Source organism: Ornithodoros turicata, chromosome 1, assembly GCF_037126465.1.
Source record: "Ornithodoros turicata isolate Travis chromosome 1, ASM3712646v1, whole genome shotgun sequence".
Lineage (NCBI taxonomy): Eukaryota > Metazoa > Arthropoda > Arachnida > Ixodida > Argasidae > Ornithodoros > Ornithodoros turicata.
In genome coordinates, this window is record NC_088201.1 from 160,795,079 (window position 1) to 160,812,802 (window position 17,724).

Below are 17,724 nucleotides of genomic sequence, written 5' to 3' on the forward strand. Positions count from 1 at the left end.
CATTGATGACAATTTAACGGTCTTTCAGAACTCTGTTGGTGGTGCTGAGATTGAGACTGACTGAGATGAGAGTCCCAGTAGTCATCTCAGCACCGATCAAACTGCAAAGCGTGTGTCGGCGGGCAAATAAACCACGGGAACCAGGTGACTGCAAGTTCAAACATAGGTTCCAGGCTGTAGAATGTGAGGAACAGGTCGTTTACTCGATTCCTATGTCGTGCGGTAGAAAATACGTCGGGCAAACGGGGAGGTGCCTGAATACCAGCCTCAATGAGCACAAGACGTTGGTGTCCAACGTTTGTTGTCCAATGTTCCCTTTAGTCGATTACTTCACGTTTGCCTCTCTGGGGTATCCCTTCTGACGGCCTTTCTTGAACAGGTTCTTGCGCTTGTCGCTGCAAGTTTGCCTGTATTGGCGATGTTGCTTGGGGTGACAGTGAAGGTTCCTTATCCTTCCTGTCTTGTGCGCTGCTCACGTGCCGACCTTCACTGGGCTTTTCGCTATCTGATGCCATTATGTTCACTTGTGTGGGGGGCTTCAGGACTTCGGCATTACCCGCTGTTTTTTCCGTTGTTGTTATGCCAGAGCAAAAAATGATTCCTTCCTGCGGGAGACTTGTCGCCGTGCATGGTGGCATTCCTGGCCCGTAATTTGCCTCCCTAGAGCAGCTTTCCATGACTCCTTTATCTCGTCCCTCATCGACTTCTTCCGTGTCCATAAGGTCCGACGCAGAGATGTTTTCTGGTGCCACCCTCGTCTTCGACGCATACGTACGTATGTCGTGCTCCTCTTCATGGCCAAAGCCTCTGCAGGTCCGGCACCACGGCGCCTTGTATGTTTTCCTTAGATGACCTTTGCACCTGAGACAAATGGGCGGCCTCCCTGGAATGTCGACCAACAGTTGTCCTCCAAAAATCCTGATGATGTGTGGAATACTCTCCACGCCGACGCCGTCACGCAGGGCCCCACTAGTCATCTCAGCACCGATCAAACTGCAAAGCGTGTGTCGGCGGGTAAATAAACCACGGGAACCACGCTCTCCACACTCTCAACGCCGACGCCGTCACGCAGGGCAATGGTGACTTTCCGCGTGGTGGTAGCCGCACCTGCAAACGCCGTCGACCGCCGCCTTTCCTTTTCAATTGTTTGTACCTTGCCATAGGCGCTGAGGGCATTACTCACAGCATCGTCCGACAAGTGCCACATAAGCCAGTGCATAAACAATTCTAGCTCCTTCTGATTTGGGTAAATAATGAGACATTTCTAGTTTTTCACTGTAAGCTCCTTCTTCTCTTTCAGTTTTTGCACAGCCAGCCTGGAGTGCGGCGTCAACGCCCACACATGTTTGTACAGTCTGAACTGTGGAACGTCTTTCTTTTCAATCACGGAAAGCACACTTTCCTCAAAATCGTCTGCCCGATAAGGGTGGCCGGATGGATCAGCATGAAGAAAAACAGTATTGAGCGAGCTGTTACCTGTTGGCAGAACGGGTAAGAAAAGCCTGTACCTGTTGCACGGCGCGGTCGTCGAAGATCCTGTTGTTGTTTCCCGGCTAGGGTTAGCCGTATTCGACGCAGCACCGACGGAGCCCATGATACCTACGTCCGTACGCTACAGCGGCCGGAAGAAGAATGCTTTAACCACCTACGTCACGGTGCCACCGAAGGCAAAATGCAATGCGAATGTCGCAGACCTAAGTAAAACTAGCAGGGTGTGGACATGAGGGTCTTTTTAACTAAAACATGCGAATGATGGGACAGTTATGCACCGGAGTGACTTGAATGCTCCATCCCCTGTTTACTAGACAGGCGCTTTAACCACCTAAGCCACGGCGCCATAGAAGGCAAAATCCAATGCGAACGTCGCAGACCCAAGTAAAACTAGCAGGGTGTGGACATGAGAGTCTTCTTAACTAAAACATGCGAATGATGGGACAGTTAGGCGCCGGAGGGACTTGAATGCTCTATCCCCTGTTTACTAGACAGGCGCTTTAACCACGTAAGCCACGGCGCCATAGAGGCAAAATCCAATGCGATCGTCGCAGACCTAAGTAAAACTAGCAGGGCGTGGACATGAGGGTCTTCTTAACTAAAACACGCGAATGATGGGACAGTTAGGCACCTGAGAGAGTCGAACCCTCGATCTCCTGTTTACTAGACAGGAGCTTTAACCACCTTAGCCACGGCGCCATGGAAGGCAAAGTACAATGCGATGTCGCGGACTTAACGATCCCTAGCAGGGCGTGAACAAGAGAGTCCACCAAGACTGTAACGTACACACGACAATGATGGGACGGTTAGGCAGCGGAGGGAGTCGAACCCTGGATCTCCTGTTTACTACACAGGCACTTTAGCCACCTAAGCCACGGCGCTTTTTTTAACCATTTTATTATCACAAATTTATGAAGGCATTAAAAGGTGGCATCTAAAAGAGTGCACTCCTTCTTGGAATGACACTACACCAGAAATCATGGAGCCAGTCAGGCACATGACCACTACACTCTGCATACAATTCCATTTGTGTCAATTCATCTGCGAGATGTACCATGGGTGGCTGCACAGGTTCTTCGTTTCTACAAGCGATTATGCACTTCCACAAGCAGAACATTGCTACAACGCACAACGTGTCATATGGCGGTCCGTTCTTCTCTGGCAATGGCAGATACCGCATGGTGTGCGGGTTTAACTGCAGTCGCTTTCCAATTGCGGTGCTCAAGTCATCCCACATGAACTGCGCTTCTGTACAATACACGAAGACATGTTCTATTGTTTCCGGTTCCTTACAGTATCTGCAGTTTGTGGTCCAACGGGACAAGTATTCCTTTAGCATCCAGCCATGACTTTACTGGCAAGGTATTTGTATGCACTTTGAAAAAGAAAGTTTTGACTTTCGGTTTGACCATTTTTTTTTAACCATGTACAAAATATCGGTACCTTTCCATTTGACAGGAATTTGTCTGTAAAGTGGCACAGGAAAAAGACACTCACAAAGGTCGCTCCTGCGCTTTGCTTTCGAAACCTCGAAAATATATTCTCCTGAGAACCTTGCCCGTAAGAAGCGCAAACTTTCTACGACTTCTTTATAGAACCCGGACAGGGCGAAAGTACGTTTCACAGTAGGTCTGTCAAGTGCACCTGTCCAACGCCCTGTAACATCTCCCTTATCACTGGGTGCCGGCATTTCCGGAAGGAGAAAAGCCTCATAGTTAACTGTTTCACAAAAACATGTTGTAACCCCAGTCCGCCCTGGCGCACACTTCTGAAGAAGTTGCTCCTACGCATCGCTTCCCAGTTGGACTTCCATACCAGAACGGCGAACACACGATGAAAGAGCAGAATTTTAGTCCTTGAACACTGCAGCACTTGTAGCCAGTAAACGATTTTTGCCACCAAGAACACGTTGCACTCACTGGCTCGCTGGAAAATCGACAGGTCCCTCCCCTTCGAGATGTTTGCTTGAGCCCGTACTTTGCCATACAGTTCAGTCCAAATCCTGCTGGTGTTCCCAGACGCTTGCAGCGGCACGCCTAAGTATACGCTTGGTTTGCACTGCCACTTCATACCTTGAAACACAGATGGCGTTGTCCCCCATTGTCCTGCCCAAATTCCAATTGACTTCTCTTTGTTGAGGCTAGCACGCGACAGTTCGCAAAAATCTTCTATTTCATCTATCACACAGTTAACACTTTGTTTGTCAGCGTCTACGAAGGTTAAGTCGTCAGCGTACGCCAAAACTTTCACTTCACTGTTTCCTGATGACAATGTTACTGATGACATTTCGGCACAGCGGTTCCACATATAGGTCAAACAACAGGGGCGACAATGGACATCCTTGTCGCACAGATGAGCGTAGAGGGATTTCTCCTGTACACTGGTTATTTATGACGAGCTTTCTAGCCACTTCTGTATAATAGAGTCGAATGCGATGTGTAAATGTCTTGCCAAAGTTCATGTCAAGAAGGACGGAAAAGAGAAATTCATGGCTCAACCTGTCGAAAGCCTTCGACATGTCAGCTTGCATCACAGCTGCCTGATCTCCTTTTCTCGCGCACACATCCAGCACAGTCCGCAGCACATGGATATTCGTCTGAATGCTTCTACCTTTCACTGCACATGTCTGATGCTCTCCGACAAGACTCACTAAAACTTTCTGCAGTCTACCTGCCAATACTTTCCCATAGAGTTTATAATCGACATTGCACAATGCGATTGGTCGGAAGTCAGTCACCCGAGGTGTAGACTCTTCAGGGATTTGCTTAGGTATAAGCACCGTATGCGAGTGTCTGAAGGACCGGGGAAGCAATCCTTGTCGTTCTGACTCTTCGTAGACTTGTAACAGCAGCGTTGCAATGGGGTCGGCGAACACCTGGTAGAATTCAGCCCCTAGACCGTCTGGTCCTGGCGTCTTGTTTCGGTCAAGGGACGAAATGGCTTCTCTTATTTCCTCAAGTTGTAATGGGCGATCCAGTATTTCCTGTTCTTCTTTAGACAGTCGTGGCAAGCCGAAGTTTATTTCATTTGCAGCCCTCATTACCGGTTTCCCCTCTTTCCCTATGAGATCTTTGTAATATACTTCGAAGCACTTTCGGATCTCTGATTCATCCCTAACTATTTTCTCATGCATGATCTCCTGTATTGCTTTTCTTTTCCATGCTCTACTTCATGACGAAATTGTCTTTTGCTAGGCACCTCATCCGCCAGGTATTGCTGAGATCTGGATCTAACCTTTGCACCTTCGTACTTTGAATGGTTGATTAGTTCAAGCTCGTATTTGATATCTTCCATTTCCTTGTAGAATGCTCCCGCATTTTCACACTCCAACCTCACTACACTGTTCAATTTTTTCTTCAAGTCCTCTTCACGCCATCTTTCGGCATACGCCAACACGCTGCTCCTTTCTACAGCAAGGTATCGTACTCTTTGTTTAAATTCTTCCCACAGTGTAACCCTACTGTCCTTGCTTGAAGATAACCTCCTTATCTCCTTCTTCACATCCTCCAGAAATTTCTCGTCCTCTAACAGCTTCACATTTAACTTCCACAGGGCCCATCCATTCTTTTTTGCTTTAATAACTTTATCTTGTCCTAGGGTAACTTCCACCATACAATGATCACTGAAGTATACGGGATGAACGTTGTACTGATGAACTTTCCTTTTGCTTGAAGCAGTGACGTACACTCGGTCCAATCTGGCATGCGCATTTCCTTGAAAGTGCGTAAAGGTTTGTGTACCTATTCGTGCATAATCGAATGCATCTGTCATGCCACTGTTCGTTATCAATGCTACTAATGCTTCTTTACTCCTGTCAGGGGACTGCTTGGCGTTGATCCTGGCTTTATCTCTCAACGTACAGTTGAAGTCCCCAAGTAACAATATGTTATCGGCTCCTGTTGCATTGTCTTCCTGAGATTCGAAAAACGCCATTCTTTCCTGCGCCTCGCTGGGTGCATACACACTGATAAAATGCCACAATTCGTTATCGATGAGCACATCAAGCCTCGCTACCCTTCCTTGTTTGTCGACCACATGCTGCAGCGGTGTGAAATCGCATCTCTGCTTCAAACACAGTAAAGTTCCTGCTGAGTGGCCCACTGCATGGCTCACGACGACATCATGCCGCTGGGCAAACAGCTTGTTTATTAGATCAGCAGTGGCCTCTTCTGTGCTTATCTTTGTTTCCTGTATGGCAATAACATCAATGTTCGGATGGCTTTCAAGATATCGTTTCAAGTGATATTTTTTTCCCCGTGAATTTATGCCTCTGACGTTTAAGGTAGCCACTGTGATTGATGTTACAGTCATGGTTTGGTGTATTTGACGCGTCTAAGTAAAAGTTTTCATTCCCAGCTGCTTTACTGCACGCAGTGGGCTTCCAGTCGTGTGATTCGTTGCCGTGGTGTTAAAGGTACTGTAAAGCAGCACCAATCAAATGTCATTTAGTGTGGCTATTCGATAGTCCAAGCCACCAGGAAAAAAACTGTGCAAGTTTCATTCCAATCGACGGTGCAGTTAATTAGAAAATTACAATTAAAGATTACGGGCAACACTGTACTAGGTATTCGAAATGAATCCGTACTTCTGACACATACGGCGGCAACCACATTGCATGCGTATAACACTGGGCACGACATAACAATCCACCACAATCCACCATAAAATCCGCCCCTGCAATCCACACAACGATCCACATCTTAGGATAAACGGATAAGCGAACTGAAATGAAATGCTCAGCCGTTGAAAAAAATGTGTCAGACGTTCAAGAAGCCAGACAGTGTCGGGACTTGTTTGTTCACAGAGGTTCACAGATAGAGTTTGTTAGTTCGAAAGAGGCGGCGAACAAAAGGAGCGCGCAGGCGCAGCAGAGAAGTAGGTAGAGCACCCATCGAACGGCGGCCAGCACTGGGTTACTTCGCAAAAACAGGGGTTAACAGGTTAAACTGTTAACGGGGGTTTCAGAATGCATAAGTAAACAGGAAAACTAATAATATGGTTACTAAAATAACGAAGTTCCGATGTCATAGTGTGTAATACCAATTTTCAGTGTTGGCCGCTGTACAGGGGGTTGTTTAACACCAGGCGTCGCACCGCTCCAATACGCCGCATCTTTCATGGCAAATTAAAAACATTTATAGCGCGTTGTCTGTCGTATGGTTCCGCATATGGTATTTAGAAGCAACAAAGTCTCTAGTCACATCACCGGCATATCATGCTTGTCTACTGCTTTACAGTACCTTTAAATAGTAGCAAAGAGGGCGTCATCGAGGTGCGACGCTCCAATTTCTAGAGGAGTCAAGCTCATTACAGTCGTGGGGCTATTATGTTTCAGTCTTTTGGCTGTGGGAGTGCACGTCCGCGTTTCCTTCGCTTTTGTGGCAGACACCTCGTCAGCTCGATCGTTTCCACCAGGTCTTTTTTCTGTAGTCTGTTCACTGTCTTTGGCACAGTTGTCCCGCTCTTGCCTTACGCTGTCTTCTTCCATCTCATTCGATACGTTGACATTTAGAACGGGCTCTTTTCTTCCTTTGCTTCCCTCTGCAATAACTTCCATCGCCGTATCGCTGTCTATGTCGTCAGTGTAAAGTTCCCTCGCTGGCTCATCAGGCTGCTTAGCCCGCGATGCGTATGTAGACACGCATTCTTCTTCCAGATGTCCAAATCTTCGGCATATCTTGCACCATGGTGTATTGCACGATTTTTTGATATGGCCAGCTGTTTACACCTCAAACAAAGTGGGGCACGCCCTTGTATGTCCAACAGTACTTGGCATCCCGTAATGAAGATCAGATGGGGCATGTCATCAACAGAAACCGTTTCTTTCAACAGCAAAGTTACCTCTCGTGTGGTAGTTTCAACACCTTCGAAAAATGAAGTCTTCCACTTCTGTCGTTTCACTTTCTTCACTTTCCCGTAGGCAGAAAACGCACGTATCACTGATTCGTCAGGTATATTTCTCGGTATCCAGTTTATTTTCACGGTCACCACTTTCACATTAGGGTAGATGATTTTGCACAACTTTCCTTTCACTTGCACTTCTCTGAGCGCCAACAATTTTTCTTTCGCCGCACTATGATGGAAGCTGATAGTCCACACGTGGTTGTACTGGTAGGCTCCGAAGTTTGCCACGCCGTCCTTGTTGACCTTGTCCTCAAGTGCTTCCCCAAAAATGATGCACGTTGTAAGGCCTTCCTCGGGGGTCCGCATGAAGGAAGAGGGTGTTGTACGACATCTTTCCGGAGGGCACAGTTGGCATAATAAGACGATAATCCGTGTGACCGTTCGACGTCAATAGTTCAGGGTTAACCCGGCTAGGCCTAGCCGTAGCATCCGCCCACGAGGAGCTCACGTTACCTGCGTCCGTACGCTATCGCGGCCGGAAGCAGAGTCCCTAAGCCACGGCGCCATGGAAGGCAAACTACAATGCGACGTCACGGAGATAACGATCCCTAGCATGGCGTGAACAAGAGAGTCTACCAAAACTGAAACATAAACACGACAATGATGGGACAGTTAGGCACCGGAGGGGTTCGAACCCTGGATCTCCTGTTTACTAGACAGGCGCTTTAACCACCTAAGGAACGGCGCCATGGAAGGCCAAATACAATGAGATGTCGTGGAGCTAATGATCCCTAGCAGTGCGCGAACAGGAGAGTCACCAAAAACTGTAATATGAACACGACAATGATGGGACAGTTAGGCACCGGAGGGAGTCGAACACTCGATCTCCTGTTTACTAACAAGGCGTTTTAACCAGCTAAGCCACGGCGCCATGGAAGGCAAAATACAATGAGATGTCGCGGAGCTAACGATCCCTAGCGGGGAGCGAACAAGAGAGTCTACCAAACTGTAACATGAACACGACAATGATGGGACAGTTCGGCACCGGAGGGAGTCGAACACTCGATCTCCTGTATACTAACCAGGCGTTTTAACCAGCTAAGCAACGTCTTTTTCTTTTATTGGCAACAAATGTTCGGAAACATATAGTTTCTCGTCAGAGTTCGATAAAAAAATCAGTCAAAAAACAGGCCTACTTTGGCCCTGCTTTTCCACATAAGTTCATCGCAACACTCCACAATGTGTCGGGGTAGGGTGCTTCACTCCAAAATGCCAAAGCCTACGATCAGCACTGTGATATCATTGGGTACATTAGTTAGTGGGTGAGGGGCCTCATTCCCTAAGATGTGCTACACATATTGTATGTATCAAAGTTACATCACTAGACATATTACGTGTTGCGCGCTATAGAATTTTCCAATCACTCTCGAGACGCTTTGTTTATCATCAGTAGCTTGCACACGGTTCCAAATGTCTCTGGTTTGAGGTTTCTGACGATGTTGGCGAGCCTGATCCAGCGATGCTCATCCTTTAGCTTGTTGTGCCCAACTAGCGATGCCGTCCACAGTAACTTCTCGTTCAGGTAACCGGTGGCGCCGCTCTTACGTCGCACTCGACTCGTGCTGTGCGTGCCTTCCACAACGCGTGAAGTCCTGTCACTGCGATCACACTGAGAAGTTCGCCGCTTGGGTCATTGGTGAACATAAGAAACTTGAGGTTTTCGTACGTGAAGTCCGCCGTAATCTCCAGCGACACCAGAGGTCACTCCAGAAGAGCAGCGCCGTTCTGCAATCAGAGAAAACATGCCTTAGTGTTTGGTCGTGGCCACAGACATCGCATTTCCCATTGTTCGGCACAAAGACGCTTTTCTCCATCATCCACTTTCTCAGTGGGAGGACTTCACAATGGAAACGAACAAAGAAGTCATTTGTCCCCGTAGCTACTGGCAGCTGGCGAATTCGCTTCAATGTATCCATCCCTACCGCGTTCCCGCTTAATTGGCGATGTAGTGGAGGAGCAAAGGTACTGGATATGGTGTCCCAGTATAGCGTTTTACCAGCTAAGCAACGGCGCCATGGAAGGCAAAAATACAATGCGACGTCACGGAGCTAACGACCTCTAGCAGGGAGTGAACAAGAGACTCTACCAAAACTGTAACATAAATACGACAATGATGGGACAGTTAGGCACCGGAGGGAGTCGAAGCCCGGACCTCCTGTTTACTAGACAGGCGCCTTAACCACCTAAGGCACGGTGCCATGGAAGGGAAAGTACAATGAGATGTCGCGGAGCTAACGATCCCTAGCAGGGCTTGAACAAGAGTGTCTACCAAAACTGCAACATAAACACGACAACGATGGGACAGTTAGGCACCGGAGGGAGTCGAACCCTCGACCTCCTGTTTACTAGACAGGCGCTTTAACCATCTAAGCCACGGCGCCATGGAAAGCAAAATACAACGCGATTTCGCGGAGCTAACGATCCCTAGTAGGGTGTGAACAAGAGAGTCTACCGAAACTGCAACACAAACACGACAATGAGGGGACAGTTAGGCACCGGAGGGAGTCGAACACTTGATCTCCTGTTTACTAGACACACGCTTTAACCACGCTAGCCACGGCGCCATGGAAGGCAAAATACAATGCGATGTCGCGGAGCTAACGATCCCTAGGAGGGCGCGAACAAGAGAGTCTACCAAAACTGTAACATAAACACGACAGTGATGGGACAGTTAGGCACCGGAGGGAGCCGAACACTTGATCTCCTGTTTAGTAGGCAGGCGCTTTTGCCACCTAAGGCACGGCGCCATGGAAGGCAAAATACAATGCGATGTCGCGGAGCTAACGATCCCTAGGAGGGCGCGAACAAGAGTCTACCAAAACTGTAACATAAACACGACAATGATGGGACAGTTAGGCACCGGAGGGAGCCGAACACTTGATCTCCTGTTTACTAGACAGGCACTTTTGCCACCTAAGGCACGGCGCCATGCAAGGGAAAGTACAATGGGATGTCGCGGAGCTAACGTTCCCTAGCAGGGCGTGAACATGGGTCTACCAAAACTGTAACTTAAACACGACAATGATGGGACAGTTAGGCACAGGAGGGAGTCGAACCCTCGATCTCCTGTTTACTAGACAGGTGCTTTAACCACCTGAGGCACTGCGCCATGGAAGGCAAAATACAGTGCGATATCGGGGAGTTTACGCTCCCTAGCAGGGCATGAACAAGAGAGTCTACCAGACCTGTAACATGAACACGACAAAGATGAGACAGTTAGGCACCGGAGGGAGTCGAACACTCGATCTCCTGTTTACTACACAGGCGCTTTAACCACCTTAGCCACGGCGCCATGGTAGGCAAAATACAATGCGATGCCACGGAGCTAACGATCCCTAGCAGAGCTCGAACAAGAGAGTCTACCAAAACTGCAACATAAACACGACAATAATGGGACAGCTAGGCACCGGAGGGAGTCGAACCCTCGATCTCCTGTTTACTAGACAGGTGCTTTAACCACCTAAGCCACGGCGCCATGGAAGGCAAAATACAATGCGATTTCGAGGACCTAACGATCCCTAGCAGGGCGTGAACAAGAGAGTCTACCAAAACTGCAACATAAACACAACAATGATACGACAGTTAGGCAGCGGAGGGAGTGGAACCCTCGATCTCGTGTTTACTAGACAGGCGCTTTAACCACCTAAGCCACGGCGCCATAGAAGGCAAAATACAATGCGATGTGGCGGAGCTAACGATCCCTAGTACGGCGTGAACAAGAGAGTCTACCAAAACTGCAACATAAACACGACAATGATGGGACAGTTAGGCACAGGAGGGAGTGGAACCCTCGATCTCCAGTTTACTAGACAGCCGCTTTAACCACCTAAGCCACGGCGCCATGGAAGGCAAAATACAATGCGATGTGGCGGAGCTAACAATCCCTAGCACGGCGTGAACAAGAGAGTCTTACCAAAACTGCAACATAAACACGACCCATGATTGGACAGTTAGGCCCCGGAGGGAGTCGAACACTGGATCTCCTGTTTACTAACCAGGCGTTTTAACCACCTAAGCCACGGCGCCATTGAAGCCAAAATACAATGCGATGTCGCGGAGCTAACGATTCCTAGCTGGGCTTCAACATTAGAGTCTACCAAAACTGTAACGTAAACACCACAATGATGGGACACTTAAGCATCGGAGGGAGTAGAACCCTGGATCTCCTGTTTACTAGACAGGCGCTTTAACCACCTAAGCCACGCCGCGATGTCGCGGAGCTAAAGACCCCTAGCAGGGCGTGAACAGAGCGTCTACCAAAGATCCAGTACTTCAACACAAAGCCCAGCAGCATATACCTCACGTCCAGAGGAGACTGATGATTGCTTCATATGCAATCAGCCAGAGAGGTATGCAGTGCACAGGATTGTATATCTTTGCATTCTGGTAATCCCCCAAAGTCGACATCATACATCTACTCCAGTATCACAACAAAAGCGCTCCTCGAGTGAGTAGTTGAGGAACAATCTATCTATGAGTAATTTTTGTGACCTTGAACACTTAATTTTTGGGCGCATCATGTTATTTTGCTTTTGAAGTTAAATGATATGCTTTGACTTTCTGATGTAGACGTTATTTAAAATGCTGAGGTAATACAATTCCGCTCTAGTGTAATCACCATGGGCATTGTACACTTAATTACTCAACAGTATAGTGCACAGACTTATGTTGACCTCTCTGTACTTTCAATGTACGCGCTGTATGCGAAGGACACTTCATACCGCCGTGACGAAGTTACCGAAACTGAATGATAAATTATATTTATGACTCCGACATGTGGGCTATATATACTGCCTTTGCTGTCGGGTCTCAGACAGTTACTGCACAGACGCCCACAGTGCTGGAGTAGACTGAGAAATTACTCTGTAACCCAGTAACCCAGACTGCGAAGTAACTCTGAGCTGTACGGGGACAATAGTGAAGGCGGTGTTCAAGTGGAGAAAAATGCACATTGCGAAGTGTCAACCATCTGTGCAAGGGAAGCCTTTGGGAAACATTTTGCTTTGCTGCGCAATTTTCTTTCCTGGAGGGAGTCCTACACAGCTAGTGCGAATGTTTTCATTCTAGAGAGTCAAAACGCCGCAGAAGACACAATACTTCAAATTCCAGCGTTATTATATACTTCCCGCAGTGACAGAGGTTACTTTTCAAGTTTTGTACTGGGACTTGAGTCGAGATGTATGTTACATAAAAACGGCAAATAAATCTTAAACATAAGGTTTCTGCTTCAGCGCGCAGGTCTTGCTGACAGAGCAGTCCGACCTCCTGCAGCAGCTGACGGGAGGGATGATTCCCCTTGCAATTCGACTGATTTTGGCACTTGCACCCTTCTGGCAACTTAGATCAACCGAGTTGTCCAGGTTTAGCGTGTCAAGGTATTTGGAAATACAACTTGCTATACCGTTGCTATACCGTAGTGTTTCGTTCACTACGCATTGATAAAAAAAACGAATAGTCAGCGTCAAAAACCGAGCTTTTTTTTTGCCTTTATTCTGTGCGCGATGAGCTTCCACTTTGCGATCGTGACAGATAGTAAAGCGCCAACCGCATGAGGCGTTTTACGAGCGGCAGAGCGTCGCGCTTTTCTCAGCGACAAATGACCCTGGCAAAAGAAAAAAAAAAAACGCTCGAACCTCACGCATTGCAGCGTTTCTACAACGGCGGATGGACGCCGTCTCATTCAAATGTTTCCGTAATCTCTCTGGGAAGGAAACTCTGGCTGCCGCGTCAGGACGCTCGATAAACGCTGGAGAAACGCCTTCTGCTGTTGGCGCTTAAAGGTCAATAAGTTGATCGTTTTTTGACGGCTATTTTCGAAGTACACTCTTAACTCGGTACCCTTTAGTAAAGGGTAAAAAATCGCAATATTTTACCCTCTATTTCAGAAGTTACCAAGTACCCTCTGAGCAGTACCTTTTATAAAGGTTACAAAGACGCACACTATTTAGAGGTTCCGGCCTTCAATCCAGCACCTGCCCGCAAAGGTTACGCCAACATGTGGCATTTTATACAGGATGTTTATTTTTATTCGCAACAGAGTAGCGCTCATTTGGCAGGTGGGTTATGTGAATTTTTGCAAATTAATCGACCCGTAGTTACAAACACGTACGTCAGGAAATGTCGGAAATGTTTGTAACTACGGATGGGTTATTTAGGGAAAATGAACATAGCCCGCCTGCCAAATTAGCGCTGCCATGATGCGAATAAAAATAAACTCTCTGTATATTGTGCGGAAATGGTCAGACATTTACGCAACACACCAATGTAGCAAAATGCACCAACAGAAAAGGAAATCTTGCACGTAGGTCTCTTACAAAAATGGAAGTCTATCCAGAGCACTTGTAACAGCCCTGATGTTGCGAACACTTGAAAGGCCACATGCTGACACATTGTGCACAAGTGTGATTCTGATGTGACGAGAAGCCATGGTCGCTTTACCAAAGATATGTAGAATGAAAAACTATGTTCGAAGTGAGGAGTAATGCATAAAAGTGTGCAGAGAGCCAGCCAGTGAGAACAATTGACTTATTTTTGTTACGCTCAACAGACACAACAAAACGGAGAATTGCAGCTGAAAAAAAAAAAAATCCACATTCATGTTGTACAGGCAAGCGCAAAAGGCGATACAGTATTACGCAAAACACACACAACCTTTTTATCAAATTACCTTTTTATCAAAGCAAATTATCAAGGTAACCTTGAACGGTGTCAGATCGTGGTTGACAGCTGCGTTATCAGCGTGGGAGGCGCTTCGAGACGAGTTTGTGAGGTACTCCAATGCACCGGTGACCAACCTACATGTGAGATCCTGGGAACACAAGGTTGGGTATTGATAGCAACATTTGCGGTACCATCCAATATGTTATTTGTGCATATACCGCTTTCTGATAAGCCTTTCCAGCCACTACCCTCTGCTTGAAGAAATTTCTGACATGAACAAAATAAGCAGGAGCCAATAAATAACCTATAGCACTACTCAGTTTTTTATGAAACATCTTTCAAGCAGGGAAGCGCCACCACAAATGCCAAAACGAAAAAATAAATAAAGATCACATCCCTTCCTCTAGGCATGTGTCGTGTGGCGCCTGAGCCTCAAGACGCGGCCTTTTACGTCATCTAATTGTGCTCCATCTGCAAACATGAGCAGCTCATTATATACCTAGCAGCAGTTAACCACGAAATGTGCCGTGACCATTACATACATGAAATCGGAGGCTAGCCGATAAAACTTTTGCGTTGTGTGCCTCTATTTGCAACAATGCAGAAAAGCCATCCGCATTTAGCAGCAGCGTGGACGAAAAAAAGTTTTGCTGAATAATATCCGCAGAAAGCACAAGGTACGCTGAGAGAACGGCATAAATGCGGGATGCATTCACTCCACCACTGTTTTTCTGGTTTGTTAATTTTGATAAATATTTATATATATATAATTGTATATTAATTTTCAGTGGTGGCCACTAACTACTTCTACAGTAGTTTAACTATAACTACTAACTACTTTGTGATTGAGTAGTTTAACTAGTAGTTCAACTACTTTTCGGGGGAGTAGTTAAAACTACTTTTTTAACTACTGCAATGTAGTTTAACTACATCTATAACTACTTAACGTTGTTCACCAACACCAATCCCTTGTATTGTTCTTGGACACCTAAATACGAATCACAAGCAATAATAAACTTTGGCTCAAGCAATTCCTACGATCGTCAAATACAAAGCTTGCGGCGGAATTCTTTCTGTGCCTACGCGATAAACTAAGTTCCAGAATTATTTCACAGCAAATCAAATGAGGCTTCACTAGACAAGCATTAAGAGTGAAGATTTAGTACACATGCACAACACAATTGCTCTGCACCTCTGTTCTCATCAAACAAGTAGCTCAAGGTAAAAGTCGGAAGCACAATCGTGCCGTAAAGCTTGCGGCAAAATCGGAAGTAGTTAGCACCTTAAGTAACCTAACTACTGTAGTTAACTACTTAAAATAGTAGTTTAACTAGTAGTTGCCACTACATTTCTGCAAGTAGTTGATAACTACTTTTTAACTACAATCAGGTAGTTTAACTAGTAGTTTAACTACATGTAGTTAACTACTGGCCATCACTGTTAATTTTATATAATATTTTATTATTATATTTTTATATAATATTTTATAATAATATATATATAATTTTAATTGTTAATATTAATAAATATGGGGTCTTCACCGGGAAACATTTCTGGAATCTTAGTTTCACGACTGGAACAACTTTTTTCCTCTGTCCGCTGCCGTTAACAATCCTAACTTACAAATGTAGTCCTCATTCTAATTTACCTGCAACCTCCCCAAGTGTACAAATGTGCTGATCGTAACCACTCTCAACCTATTTTTCTGTAAGCCACTATGTCGGTTGTGTTGGTGCATTGTTATGAAACATGCAAAAACACCGCAATTAGGTTTGTGAGCGTCTCAGCAATGTTATTGTGCACCTCATGAAGGGATTGCGACACATCATCACATGTCATCACAGATAAATGCAAACGACGCTCAGCTGCACGATATCAACCTGCATTCCAAGTTTCAAAGCCATACTATGGGACACTCGAAAACTATTATAATGGCTACGTAAATAAGTTCAACACATTCTTCCGAAATTTTGAATAAAGTTGATTTGGCAGTCGGGGTATCGTTAGTTGCCAAAAGAGCTGGGAAGCTTCCCTCTCCTACGTCTTGTGCCGTGCATGACGTCACCAGTAGTCTGATATTGCCCACCGGTTGCTTTTCGGGCACGCATTTTGTGACTTCTTCGTGCGACATGGATGACCAGTCATATGCTACTTCCATTTCGTTCTAAAATATTCGCCACCGCTAAAAGCAAAACTTACTGAAGGCCGTACATGAGGAATACCGGCGAGGTGAAGCCTATAGTGTTGTTGGGTTGCGTTTCCGTGGAGGAAAGCATAATCACTCAAAAGAAAAGAAAGAAATTATTCCTTTTCTAATTATCTGCGCTACTTGGGGATGAGAAATTGTATTCACTGGAACATCATACGGCACGGACTGACGCCGCACTGCTATCTCAACACGTTTTTGTTCTGTTGTATTACTTTTTGCGGGGTCTCCCTTTAATGGGCATATTCTTGTTACCGTTTCCATTTCCAATATTTTCATTTCCGTTATCTGTTTCTGATACCAGCCTTTCGTTTCCGTTACGTTTCTAGTACTCTTTCTGTTACTGTAACGGCTGGCTGCGGGAGTAACCGTAACGGATGCAAGGCTGGCTGCGGTTTCAGCTCTGGCAGCATCCCGTTTTGCCAAAATGCTGCTTCGATATCACGTGCACACACTACACAAGTCATTTCGCATCGGTGGGATCCGTTCATCCCATGGGACTTTTTTTAAATCTAGAGAAACACGTCTTCATCTGGTATAGAGTGTTGTGGTCAAACTTGGAGTCCAGCAACTTAAGTTGGGCGGGACCAGACTTCCTTCTAATGTCGCATACATAGGCACACGCTCTCAGTAGTGAACGCTACTCACATAACCACGCTAAGAATTAAAAGAATACAATAAAAACAGGTTCCCATGCACGGGCTATGGTCGTGGAATATGTTGAGTAGGTCACGTGTGTTGATGTCATCACTTACGCGGACTGGGACGGGCATTGTGAGGATCCCATATTGTGCTTCCCATACTCTTGTGCGTAATTGAGAGCATATATTACTGTGAATAAGGAAAATTAAAAAAAATGCAAAATAACATGAAAAGTCGCTCATGTCATGGCGCAACAGCAATAGCCATTACCCGTATTCGATACCGCACGATCATTTTCGTCTCCGTTTCCAGTAGTGGAGTACCGTGGTATGCGTTCCTGTTTTCAGTATCGTTGCCATCTCCAATTTCGGTGATATACCGTCTCCGTTTCTGTTACCATAACCCACGCCGTTCCCTGACTTAAAGGTCTGCTGAAAGTCAAATAAACCCGATTTAAATCAAATTGATCAGATTTATTTAATTTTTTACAACCCTTTCACTGTCACACGGACAGTGTTCAATGATCATTGAAAGCAATGGCAACTGAACTTGCTCGAACAATCCTATAACCTGTGAACCTGTCAGGAAACATTGGATTCAATGTTATTTGATAAGTTAGCACGTGGCAGGCTACGGCTACCCCATGTTCAACGGCCATTGGTGTCAACGACCGTTGATGCTTACCCGTGTAACAAGGCCTGGTACGAGTCCGAAGGTGCACGTTTTGATGATAATTTTGATGATTTTGATGATAATAATAGTTTTATCGCGATTCCCGAATACTCTATATAAACCGTCTTCTTCCGAACGAGGCACGTCGG

General features: G+C 46.1%; 3 non-coding genes across 3 annotated transcripts; all 3 read right to left on the bottom strand.

The window, feature by feature from the left end:
* Positions 1-9,702: 9,702 nt before the first annotated feature.
* Positions 9,703-9,776, bottom strand: Trnat-agu (transfer RNA threonine (anticodon AGU)). The gene has a single exon. It is a non-coding gene; the product is annotated as a tRNA-Thr (tRNA).
* Positions 9,777-10,430: 654 nt separating this feature from the next.
* Trnat-agu (transfer RNA threonine (anticodon AGU)) lies at positions 10,431-10,504 on the bottom strand. Its single transcript has one exon. It is a non-coding gene; the product is annotated as a tRNA-Thr (tRNA).
* A 292-nt stretch (positions 10,505-10,796) lies between these two features.
* Positions 10,797-10,870, bottom strand: Trnat-agu (transfer RNA threonine (anticodon AGU)). Its single transcript has one exon. It is a non-coding gene; the product is annotated as a tRNA-Thr (tRNA).
* Positions 10,871-17,724: the final 6,854 nt, after the last annotated feature.